The sequence below is a fragment of the Protopterus annectens genome, chromosome 1.part1, assembly GCF_019279795.1.
Source record: "Protopterus annectens isolate FY-2018-M chromosome 1.part1, PAN1.0, whole genome shotgun sequence".
Taxonomy (NCBI): Eukaryota; Metazoa; Chordata; order Ceratodontiformes; family Protopteridae; genus Protopterus; species Protopterus annectens.
In genome coordinates, this window is record NC_056726.1 from 756,145,584 (window position 1) to 756,157,746 (window position 12,163).

A 12,163-nucleotide genomic window follows, 5' to 3' on the forward strand; every position below is an offset into this window, starting at 1 on the left:
GAGCCCGAGTGTAGCGAGGGCGAACGGAGCGGGGCTAGCACCCTGGTCAAGATGAAGTCATAGAAACAATCAGAAAAAGATAGTGAAAAACTAGCTTGAGAGACAAGGATATAAATTAACAAGCTGTTGCACGTGATTGGATTACAACCAGGTCTACCTGAAAAACAAGCCACCGTGGTTCACCCCCTAGTATAAACAGGCTATATAACGAGAAAGAACCTAATGTCCAAGAGCAAGAGGGCACTTGCTTGGCAGAGGAAGAAGTCCCTGTCTTGCTCAAACAAACAAATTAAAGATCTGGTCAAATCCTCCAAAGCTAATTATGAAGCAAAAATAACTATGCTAGCTAAAGATAATCACAAGGCATTCTTTAACTGCATCCGAAATCTATAAGGGAATACCCAGCTATACACTGAACTGGTTGTGGATGGTACCACCCATACTCAACTGCAGGTAATAGCCAACCTGCTAGCTGACAGATTTGGAGCAAAGTTCACCCCCCACTTCCCTTCAGTCATCCCCCAAAGTATACCTGTCACCATTCCTCAGCCTATTATCTCAAGAGAGCAGGTCATCTCAGCACTCTCCAAGGCCAAAAACATAGCATCATTGGGACCAAACAACATCCCAGGTTGCTGTTTAAACAACTTAAAACATGACCTAGCAGGCCCACTTGGATCTCTCTTTAACCAGAGCCAGTGAACTGGCTATGTTACAGCGGAATGGACAACAGCAACAGTAATCCCTGTGGAGAAAGTGGGACCATCAACTGACCCTGGCAGTTGGATGCCCATAAGCTTAACTAGCCTCATCTGCAAGGTCATGGAAAGAATCATTATGTACCTTATTAACAAGTAAATAGATAATCTTCAAACTCTGGATCAACCCAGTTTGGATTCATTAAAGGTAGATCATAACTGTTATACATGGTTGACTTCTTCGAGAAAGTCACCAAGCTCCTGGACAAGGGAAGACGGTGCATACCGCCTATCTTGACCTAGCCAAGGCATTTGGCACAGTCCCCCATTCAGGCATTATAGAGAAACTCTCCCAGTTGGGAATTAAGCCATACATTGCCAGATGGGTAGCCAGCTGACTTACTGACAGACAGAAAACACACCCAGACTGGAAACCAAGCTGAAAAACGAAGACACATCAAGGTGGAATAAAAACCCTTTACTGGTGTTTCCTGGTACCTCGGCTCAACAGCCTTTCAAAGGAAGTCATTTTTACACCAAAAAGTTTGTTAAAAAGATATTAAAAAGATGTTTAAGAAGATGCAAAAAAGATGTGTATTTTTGCATGGTTTATTATGCACTATGGTTCATTCATTTATATACACAAGTGTTTTTGATGTATTAAGACTTGGATGAACAAGATAGTGAAGGGTTAATGAGCAATATTTATTGTTTAACACTGTTATAATTGAATGAGTCTTATCAAGCCTAATTGATGTATATTTAAATATGTTGTGCCTTTTTGGTGTAAAAATGACTTCCTTTGAAAGGCTGTTGAGCCGAGGTACCAGGAAACACCAGTAAAGAGTTTTTATTCCACCTTGATGTGTCTTCGTTTTTCAGCTTGGTTTCCAGTCTAGGTGTGTTTTTTGCATTAGTTGGAGTTGGTTGGAGTGCATTTTTTTACAGACAGACAGGACACATACTGTCAAAGTGGGTGACTTCACCTCTAGCAAAAGACCAGTCATCAGTGGCGTACCACAGGGTTCTGTGCTGGCCCTTTCCTGTTTGGAATTTATTTCTTAGACATTGGCAAATTGGGAGCAATCATTGAGTCCCCCATTGATGTTAATATACTGCAGATAGGATTAACACAGACAAATGATTGGTGCCAAAGCCACAGATTAAATTTAAATGCAAAAAAATGCATTATTATTCCATTTGGGAAAGTTGACATGCCTGTTAATTACATTATAGACAGCTCTACACCCTGAGTGTAGGCCCAGTGGTACGTGATATGGGTACTCAAGTTGATAGCAACCTGAACTTTGACCACCACCACCACGTATCCATAGAAGTAAAGAAGTCCTTCTGTGTGGCACATATTATAAGTAAAGGCATCACATGTAGCTCTAAGGATGTTATAATTCCTTTATACTTGTCCCTCATCACACTAATAATTGAGTACAATGCTGCGTTGTGTATGTACTTCACCAGACACCTGCAACAACTGGACACACCCCAGAGGTTTCTTACAAGAAATTACAGGGTACACAAAACGAGGCCGACTGAAAGCCCTATCACTGTATTCTGTCTCCTACAGGTGTGAGTTGTGGCTGACTTACAGGGCAGTCTCTGACCTGGCCCTGATGAAATGCTACACATTCATAAATCAAACTATATGAGGGTCACTTGCTCCAGGGATCTTAACCTAGTCCCTGATATGAACAGGTCATGTTGGAGAGAGAGATACATCGTCCTGAGACTGCTACATCTCTGGAACAAGCTTCCAATTCACGTGAAACAGGGCACCTCCCTGACCCTCTTCAAATGCAACCTAGATCAATGGCTGGGTGACCGCATATTCATTTTTGGGGTGATGCTCATGTCCTTCCTTGACAGAGAATTTGTTGTTAACTACCAAAGACCTTCACATCTGTGAACTTCAGTCACCTAACCACCAACTATTTGGGCAATTCGGGATAAATGTGTCTAGGCTTGTAAGTACTCTAGGGCCATTAGCCTAGTAACCTTCTATGAACCTATGAACTTTCGCAGATAGTAACTATACTCTGAGATACTTTCCGCCTTTTGTGTGCTGAATGTGAAGACAGGTAACACTTGTGAGGATTCTGCCTCCAGCCTCTTATTCTGGCATCCTTGTCCTCTGACAGCTGATTAATGCCTTCAAATAACAGTACACGCACCCACCACATCCCCATGATCATCATGATGCACATCTCCTTTGGTGGCTTACTTAGCTGAAGCCCACCCTTGAGGCAGTTTGTGTAAACTGGTCTTCCCTGTCTTCCTGCCATGGCTCTTGTTCCTTTTTCCAAATAAGTCTGTATTCACCACTTGCTTTAACTTTGTTCCCACACTTGCTGTCCTGTCCTGGTTCACTTCCAAACTTCTATGACTTCACCTTATACCTGTAGATACTGTATCAATTGTACCATTACCAACACTAACAGAATGTGCCTTCCTGCTTCGTGATACCCTTACTGCTTATCCTCTTGACCAGCTGTTCCATTAGGCTAGCCCTCCTTCCTTCCTTTCTTCCCTCCCTCTGATTTGAGTGTCCCCTTGTGACCTCTTCCTTCCTGTTGTGTAATATTTGCCTGTTCAGTTCTAGCTCTGACTTCCCTTCTTTATGAGTTGTGTCTATATGCTCCTATCCCTCTTAATTTCCTTCCATCTCTTTATCTTCTATTTCGTAGCTCGCTACTTACTTTCCTTCTGACACTTCCTTGTTTCCTTACTGAGTCTTGTCCTTCTGCTTCTTCTGTCTGCTGTAATTGTTAACAGTGCAGCACTGCTATGAGCACCTGTTTTTATGGTGGACTGTTGTAATTACAAGGACCATAGTTGTGTTCCTCAGAAGAGCAAGACTTGCACACAAAAAGGGGTGTGTATGTGTCTCTCTCACTCTCTCTCTCAAAGAAAGTATATGTAAGTGACAGGGCTATGGAACGCGCACAGCTCATTCCCATGTTGGAGGGTGCCAATGAGGGTGCAGATCTTTAATGACAGTACAGTGAGTGTTGTGATTCAGTGTTTTCTTTATAAAATCTCAGTTTATTCTTCATAGTCACAAGATTCACAGTCAGAAATATGCACATGTTCTGCAGTACAGAGTGAAGATGGTGGAGTAGTGAGTCAGTATAGATACATGGGCCAAATTCATGTGTACATGATCTGTATTCAAGAACATCCCTACCACATTTTTTATGCTTTCTAGTCGCTCAGAAAGATAAAATTAAGTATACATGTAGTCTACACTTTGCAAGAAAATCAGTAGGAAAACTAAAATTAGGAGGAAGAAGGTGTGAGTTATGATTGTGTTGTCTATTCACCAAGAATGGTGCACATTTAGTGGAGGTGTTGATGGATCCCAGGGAGTGTTTGTATTGAGATGAATATGGTGGTATAGACAAAGTTTTGTGCTTGAAAGGGCTGTAGTGCTACAACACAGATGTAGGGTAATAAATGGCGTAGGTACTGGTGACTATTAACATTCATCCCAAAGTAATGAAACAGAAACAATTTCAAGATGTTCTGGTATAGTTATGCTAAAAACCAAAGAAAGGGTATTTAGTGCATCATTTTCTAAACCAAAGTAGTGTCTTTGAGGTAGTCTTACAAAACTGATGTCAGAAAAGAAGCCTCTTAATGGATGTGAATCCTGTATATCCATGAGTATAAGTAAGGCACATCAAATTTAAGAATTTGCCAAAAATGTAAAAAAAGTCCAAAAGGAAATGAATGTGATATTACAGAAACTAACGTGAATTGTGGAAAGCCATCAAATGAACTACCTGTTTTAGCAGAACTGCACTCATCATATAAATCAGATGTTCATAAGTTTTTCTTTCTCCTAATATAATTTCCTGCAATTAAACAATAAGATACATAACAAAGTGTCAGTGGATTAGCAAAGCTACGTTTTTTTCTTTCCTTTTCAGAGAGAAAGCAAGCACGAGACAGATAACAAATTTGCACGGTATTCTTAGAGACAGATGATCTGATATATTTTTGAGGAGGTTGAAGTTTATATAGGTGGCATCATTCTTTATATGGTCATATACTCTATGCTGATTTTTGATTATTCTGAGCTAAACTAGTAATCTTGAGCACTTGCAGCACATAGTAAGGGCTTGATTGCACATTTCCAAGGCCTACAAGTCTAAAAAATAAACCATAATTCAAACACAAAACCAGTAGATTTCAAAACTCACCATTAAAAATGTTCATGTGGGTTGTGTCTCCTTTACTACATGCATACATGCTAACTTAGAGGCCAGTATACATAGCATTCAAGGAATTCTTGGAGGTCTGTGTACAGAAAGTTTGGGAACCCCTGGAGTTGCAGGAAAAAAAAAGACTTGGGATCAGGGTGTCACTTCAACAGTGGCAATCATCTAGAGCCAAGGTTTACGCTGCCGGACGAATAGCCCCACTTACGCACACTCATACCTATGGCCAGTTTAGAGTTTCCAATCCACCTACCACATGTCTTTGGAATGTGGGAGGAAACTGTAGTACCCGGATGAAACCCACTCAAACACAATGAGGACATGCAGACTTCGCATAGAAGGCAACCCGGACAAGAATTGAACCAGAAAAACTCTTGCTGTGAGGTGACAACACTATCAGCTGCGCCACTGTGCCTCCCTGTATTAAGTAGTGTGAAGTTGAGGTCCATATTCATGTCCCTTTCATTTAGGGGTGTTTGAGAAGGTTTACATCCTGCTAAAAGTATAATTTGATTACTTATTTGGAAATTATTGTAATTAATTAATTAATATATATACCACTGAAAACAATGTTTCCAGTCTTTTGTGTTCAACTGGGATTCTTTTCTTCCCTTCTGTTTCTTGTAAATGGTAAAAATGCCGTTTGTTAATTCACCCAGATGTAATTCTTAAATACAAAGGTTATTTTTAAAGCAGTGTTTTGTTGTTTCAGATAAACTTTAATTGAGTGTTGATATTATGCTTACTGAAACTATGAAACTAGTTTAATTAAAAGTAGCTATAGGGAAGGTTACAATTGGGGCGGATCCTAATACAAACCAAACATTGTCTTCTACATAAGTAACCATTCTGCCAGTAAAACTTTTTGACAGTATCTTTCTTGAAAGAACTTTTCGTACTAACATAGCAAAAGAAATGCCTTCTGTAAAGGATGTGTTGGAATATTTATGTTCTCCCTCTCAGTCCCAGGGGAGTTTTGTATGTTGCTGCAAGTGAAGAGGAAGAAACGCAGCCCCACAGAGATTAGTGTGTTTGGAAAAAGTTTCCAAGAAACTGGACTGTATGACAGAGAGCTGCTTACTGCTTGTACCTTAGGCTATTTTTCTAGTGTGCTGTATAGGAACAGTGCAGCTGGTTCTGTTAAACTTGATCGAGCACTTGTATAAACATGATTTTTCCATAAGGTATACCTATCCAGTAAATATGTGGCATGGTTTATGGGTAGCTAGGTGCCATTTTATATGGTTATACATTTTAGGCTCTGTCCACCTAAGGCAGTAGTAACCAAGTCGATCAAGAAAATATTGTTGATTTCCTTTTTTTTTGACTCAGTATATGACTTGTAAAGCCACATATGTTTTTGTTTCTTTAACGGACAGTGTATATGTAAAAATGAAATAGGAATCTGAGGAGAGAGATATGTTAAAATTCACGTCTGATGAGAAAATAATGCCCTGCGATGTTTACAGCCTATAGCTAGGGAGAGATCACAGTAGGAGATCTTTGTTTATTGCCCTAGCTGTTTAGACATATGTAAATCCAAGATGATAGTATTTGATCTATACAATATAGCAACAACTATGAGAAATGCACTGACATGTTTCATAGTAATGCAAAAACTGTTTGATATACCCTGTGTTACAAATGATGCTTGCTTAAAGGGTAACTATGAAAAAAAGGCATGCTTGTGATATCAAGACCAGTTGTGAAATGCTAATGGCTTTGCATCTCTATTGATAGCAATTCTTTTACAAGACATGTGGTTGGACAGAACCATCTTATCCTCATCCCAGTTCAAAGCATTGTTATGTAGTGATGACTTCTTTGTGCAGATCCTGTCAAGTATGTACTTTCAGATAAATAAATGTATGTGAATAGATGGCATAATTTCCCAGCTGTAAGATACAGCTGGGAAATCTGATGGGGAAGAGGAAGTATTTTTTTGTAGAAATGGTAGTAATTAACTTAAACAGCCTTCATGAAGTTATGGCATTATCAAAAGCAGTGATATATAGGAGGACTGAATATGGTAAAAAAAAAAATAGGTTTGGTCGACATTTGTTTAGACTGTACAGTTTTGTCAACTAAGCAAATGGCTGACAGGTGTATAAGATTGCACAATTCTTGTGGTTGAGGAATATGTCCTTTCTCCCAATGTGATATCTCATTGTTAGTACATGTAATTGTACAGGGTGTAAGGGGCACAGCCCCTACATGGTGGTGCAGATGGGCTAGCCCACTGCAAAAAGACTTTTTTATGTATTCATTTTAATTTTGCATACATTGAGGTCAGAGGTCACTGCATGCATACTATGTTTCAGAGTGTTCTGGTTGACATTTGAGTTTGTTAGTGCTTTTCAGTAGACCCTACACACACACACACACACACACACACACACACACACATATATGCATGATGCAGACTTAAAGCTGTTTTTATGCTAGGTTGAAAAAATAAACTGTTGCTTGACTTTGATGTGGTGCTTTTCCAGAAGAAAGTGAAATGGGCAGTCTGTCTCTGCCAAGTTGTGCTTACCTGCTATCAAAGTCTGCGGTTCATTATTACATTAACACTCATGTACAAACTGTCCCCACAGCATTGTTTTGCTGACTGCTAAGGAAGACCACTATAGCAATAACCCAAATGGCTAGGTGAAGGCGATGCTTGGTTTCTCTGTTTTTGCTGTTGTGACCAATCAGAGTCAGCCATCGTTAAAGCAAACATCACCCACACACAGTTACAGGTAATTGCTACTTTGTAGTTCTATTATGTTTGTGTAACGTTATGTCCTTATTTCATTTTTTTTGTAGTAAGCTGCTTTTATATTACTAAAAACTAGATTGTCAGACTTATACTTCAAGTTTTATATTGTTTGACTTTCATTTTGAGTTTTACTCTACTATTTTTTAATGATAGATATTAAATAAAGACAGAAAATGAGAAATTAATGAAAAGTGGTATTTTCTCATCGGTTTGTTCCAGTAGTATGCAAGCCTTTTCTGTTCACTAATGATGACCTTTCCCATTTCTTTCTTTCCTGTATGTGCCTGCATAGTGCCATTTTCCATGTAAGCAGTAACTGCCTGTGCTTATAACCCTGTTCACATCACCTTGCACTTAATACTCAGTGTTAAGTGCCAGCTTGAAGCCACTGCTGTAGTTTTCCCTCTTTCTTTAACTCTTGTCTTCTGACATGTGCAAGTGCTAATTATTTCTGTAAATGTTTATCTTTGCTACACTCTTTTTGTTAAAATGCTTAGTGCATTACTGATATCAGTGCAGTTTGGTAACTGGAAACTATTACACACTACTTCTTTAACCGCATTGAAATCAGTAAAGATTGTGTGTGACATCTCCTTTTGCCATTTTTTTCTGTGGCTGTTGGTGCAATCTGCTCACTAGTGTATAATCTAATCTGAGTCACCTTGTACTTTTTAATATTATTTTATTTATTTATTATTTTGTTGGTTGGGTCACTTCCGCGGTGGTGCAGCGGTGGCGTTGTTGCCTCACAGCAACAGGTTCTCCCATTCGATTGTCGGCTTGGGTTGGGAGTGCCTTCTGTGTGGAGTCTGCATGTCCTCCCCGCGGTCGAGTTGGCATTCGAAAGACATGTGTTGAATGGGCGTGCCTTCGTTAAAGGTTGGGCGTTGGGCTGGCAACTCAACACCATAAAAACCAACTGCCAGTCATTAGCGGACCGGAGTTCCGCTGTGGCGACCCCTAACCAGGAAAAGCTGAAAGACAAACAACATTATTTTGTTGGTTGGGTTAGTCCCACAAGGCTAGCAACCTCTTTTCAGGGAAGACTTGTGGTGGTTTTTATACTACTAGAGGAAAGCTGACCAGGGCATCGGGGAATTCCCCTTCTCTTTTTGATAGGTGCTGTGGGATCTTTTATATCCGTCTGAACTACCACCAACTCAAACAGATGGGTTTAATGTCTCATCTGAAAGACGTTTAAGTATTAAATAAATCTTAAATATTATTATCAAGCAGTTTACAATTTTGTAACCTTTCCTCCCAGTTTCTTCTATTTAAGATCTTAGCTCTGGCGTTAGACAGGTGCACGTACCAATTGTTTATGTAACTGTTTATCCTTGCTACTTCTTTTGCTAAAAGGGTTAGTGCATTAATATTTTCATTGCATTTTGGGAAACCATAACGGCTCTTCTTCATATTTCCCCTAACTGCACTGAAGTCAGTAATAATCAGGTTAACATCTCTACTGTCTTTTTTAACAGTGTTCACTGCATGTGGAAGTTGGGGAATACATCAGGTTTGTTATTAGCCTTATATTGTAGTTTTATTATTTTCCATAGTTGTATATATTGCAGTATGTTGTTGTATCAGTGTGATGGACTTAATTCTGTTACCAGGACTTAATTTATCATGGGCACACAGATTGCTGTGTCTAATCAGTGTATGTTTTTTATATGATAATGATGTTTCATTATATAATTTCATAGCTCTAGTCATTTACGTGAATCCCACAGTCACTGCACATCACTCTGGCTAGATTTTTACCTTGATACAGTTTAATTGACTCACCCTGCCACTAAGAAGGTAGAACAATAAAGTTATGAATCGTTTGCCTCTTTGTATGGAGCTGTTGTATTTTAGAATGTCTGAATAAAGCAGTGTGAGTGGCTCTACAGGTAGCACACTCGCCTACAGTACGATCACCTCAAGACTGGATTTGTTTTCCAAAAGTGACACTGCAATGTTATATGGGGGAGGGAGCTGCCCCCTGAGGTGCCATCCTTTCAACGAGATGTTAAACCTAATATTCCACCTATCTGAATTTGTGGTAGCTGAAGTGAATGTAAAATATCCCACGACACTATTGAAAAGAGTTAGGGAACTTTACAATTTATTTACAAAAGTAGTCTATTTACCGTTTTACATAACATTATCATATTGTGTGTAGAAATAAATATTTGTGGTATATGGATATTTACAGTTTTATTTAATCTTTTAAATCTTTTAACCTATCTGTCCTTCATCATCCTTCTTTTTTTCCATGAGCAAAAAAATCAGTTATGTTTATTTTACCATTTCTAGTTTTACAATACTTTTTCACATCCTCCATTCCGTACAAACCAGTTACAACTGTGACATTCCTCTTCTGGGCCAGTAATCAATGAGTCTCAGTCCTCACCACTGACACCAGTGAAGGACATTCACTTGGAACAAAGATAGATGCACACAGTATTTCCATATTCAGCTCTTCGCACCAAGCACAATTTCCCTTACGAGCACACAGGGAACACAGTCGGTTTCTCTCTCTCTCATCAGGACCCAAATAAGACTCCACACTGACCACAGCTGTAGAGTTGAGGCTTCAGCCGAGTGTTCCAACCCAAGTCCTCCACCACCGTCTCTTGAAACCAGTGCTCTGTGTCCCTGCTCCAAGTAGCTGACACACACTCTGAGATTTGATTTTCACACACACACCTAGGAAAGGCTGGCACAGATTTACCAGCTATGCCTCCTCTGACCAGACTATAAGATAAATACTGCCAGCAGCACACTCTAAAGTCAGCTACTCTAAGGCTGTTACCAGGGTACCCAATTATACTGAGTAAAATTAATACTAATACAAATGGTATTATTTTTGCAATGCAGCAAGGCTTTCAGGTGTGACCACAATGTCACCAAGTAAATAAAAGTACTCTCAAAGGTTAAAATATTCTCTAAAAGACCAGCCACAATGAAAAGTTTTAATATATTTAATAATAAATAATAAAGGAACACGAAAATTCTAAATATCTTTTGCAGTAAACACCAGAATTTTAGTCACAGGAAATATTAAAAATAACACTGATGGAAAAGATTCACAGATAGAGAAAAACAATACTTCATTAATGTCACTATGTGACTGTTCGAAATAATTACTGTCCCCTAGTCCACTTACTAGAGCAAGGCAAGATGAAGTGGGTGAGTGGTCTTGTCACTTCTAAAAATGTGCCCTGAGATTTCTGTCTCATCTAGTATTAAAACAGTATTTCAGTGCTGGATTACAGAATAACCTCACATAAATCTCATCTGACTCTGGTTCCCACACTTACCCCCTTTACTAGAAAGTGAACCAGAATCTAGCACATATATGTCATTATACACACACGTAGAACATTGCTAAGATGTGTTATACCATCTGGAAGCTATAACACCATTTCAGAAACTTCCACCCTTCCAAGGTAGTAATTAGTTCACCCCTAAGGGCAATACAGTAGGATTTCTAGTCCTGGTTTTCACAGGCATTTTCTCTCCAGCTGCAATCAGAACTGTAAGATACAACCATTATGGCCTACCAGGTAATTTAATTTTAGACTATTTTTCAAAGTTAGCTGGACTGAGAGTATTAACCTCTTCTCTTCCAGTATCCTCTGTTACCGTATATTCATTCAACAGTTAAAATACAGTCTGACATACAGGTGTATTTCTTTTCTGTCCAGCAGGACCCACTGTTGATACATTTTTACCACAAGCAGCTTTACAAATGCATTTTCAACACAAGCACCTGTACAAAGCAGTTTGATATACAAATGACATAATTCTGTACAAAACTCCAGCTAGCTATGTTGACATATGTTACACATCCACTACCCTACTTCAGCTGGCGTAGCTGGCAATACCTCACATCATCACAACAACTTAATATTTTGTGTGTTTTAGTTCCTCCTCCCTTAATATATTACCATAATATCCATATGCAGTCATGTCCATATTTACATTTTTAATTCTTTCAGTGTGTTAAGGACCAAGTTCCTTACATTTTTTTAAAGTTCAAAAGTATACGACATGTTTCTTACTACAACTCTCCACTACATGCATATAGTATTGTGTGCGTTTATTCCATTCTTTACTATGAGTATGCTTAAACTGATTTGCCAGTGAGACAAAACTTACTTGTGGACCATGGCATGTGGTGCATAAAATGCCAAGTAACAGTTTTTCTACATCTGGGAATATTTTCAAGTAACAGTTGTTAAAAAAACATTTAAATTACATTTTCAATATGTTAATGCCACTGAGTGTAAATAATGAACTTTTAACCTCAGTGGCATTAATGTAGTGAAGCCATGAAGTATATTCACACACTTTCATGGACACACTGTCATACATTCACTGAGATGTACAATCTATGGATGTACCTCACACTATCCCTAAGGTGATGTTATTGAGAGATGGACTAAATTTATTTGTGTCATGCTTTAATAAAAAGC

The 12,163-nt window shown here is 38.8% G+C and overlaps 1 protein-coding gene across 1 annotated transcript in view; it reads left to right on the plus strand.

Annotated features, from left to right (window-relative positions):
• FAM219A (family with sequence similarity 219 member A) overlaps nt 1-12,163 on the plus strand; it is a 1,804,825-nt gene that overhangs the window by 847,562 nt on the left and 945,100 nt on the right. The window lies entirely within an intron of this gene.